General features: G+C 41.9%; 1 non-coding gene across 1 annotated transcript; it reads left to right on the forward strand.

The window, feature by feature from the left end:
- Positions 1–470: 470 nt before the first annotated feature.
- On the forward strand, positions 471–603 carry LOC125999665 (small nucleolar RNA SNORA70). Its single transcript, XR_007492159.1, has one exon. It is a non-coding gene; the product is annotated as a small nucleolar RNA SNORA70 (small nucleolar RNA).
- Positions 604–941: the final 338 nt, after the last annotated feature.

A 941-nucleotide genomic window follows, 5' to 3' on the forward strand; every position in this document is an offset into this window, starting at 1 on the left:
AAGGCATTTGCCTGGCAAAACACTGACTCAGTTTCTTCCTTAGCATTCCATATGGTTCCTGAGAACGAAAGGAATAAATCCTGAGCTCAGAGCCAGGAGTAATTTCTAAGATTTGCTGTGTGTGACCCAAAATCCAAACAAAAATAAAATAAAATAAAATAAAGCAAAACAAAATATTGGAGAAGGAAAGATTTTTTTCAGGGCCAGAATGGGGGTTAAAGTCACTTTTGCATGGAACTAGCTCCATTCCATCTCACAAACCACAAGGGGTTCCCAAGTACCATCCTAGCCACTATGACTTTGACCTGGCGACACCTTTTTGTTCTTTGGGGTCTATGCTCAGAGGGGACTCATGGCTCTGCATTCAGGAATAGCTTATCCTGGGCTTGGGAGAATATATGGGCTCTCAGAGATCAAACCCACTATATTATATCTATAGCACTTCAGGGACATATATTAGTTTTAGGGAAGTGCAGCCTTAAGGAAAGACCTATCTCTGTCCATGAGTTATGGTGTACAGAGGCTGCAAACAGCAAATGCACTCCAAGTAGAACCAGAAGCCCATTGCTGGTATGGGTTATTTTAAGAAACTTGGAGACAGTTCTTAGCAATTGATGTTCATATCTGCCTAATGTTGTTCCTGTCTGGGTTTCAAACTGGCATTAGGTGCCTTTAGTAACTGGTTCTCATTGAAATTTCAACCAAAGGACCAAATCAATAGAATGTGATTAAGGCTCTGAGCTAGTCAGGGCCAATTTCAACATCCCTGGCACTTAGAATTTCTAGGTGTCCAAGAAGTGGGGTTCATATAGATGTATTTAAAAACCTGGCGACTGAAAAGCGACTCATGCCAAATGAATGTAGGGTGAAATACAAACTTAATCCTGGATCTTTGGGCATGCTGTGGGTCTGACTCACGGGAAAGCGTCAGAGGTGCTTCT

The sequence above is a fragment of the Suncus etruscus genome, chromosome X, assembly GCF_024139225.1.
Source record: "Suncus etruscus isolate mSunEtr1 chromosome X, mSunEtr1.pri.cur, whole genome shotgun sequence".
NCBI classification, from domain to species: domain Eukaryota; kingdom Metazoa; phylum Chordata; class Mammalia; order Eulipotyphla; family Soricidae; genus Suncus; species Suncus etruscus.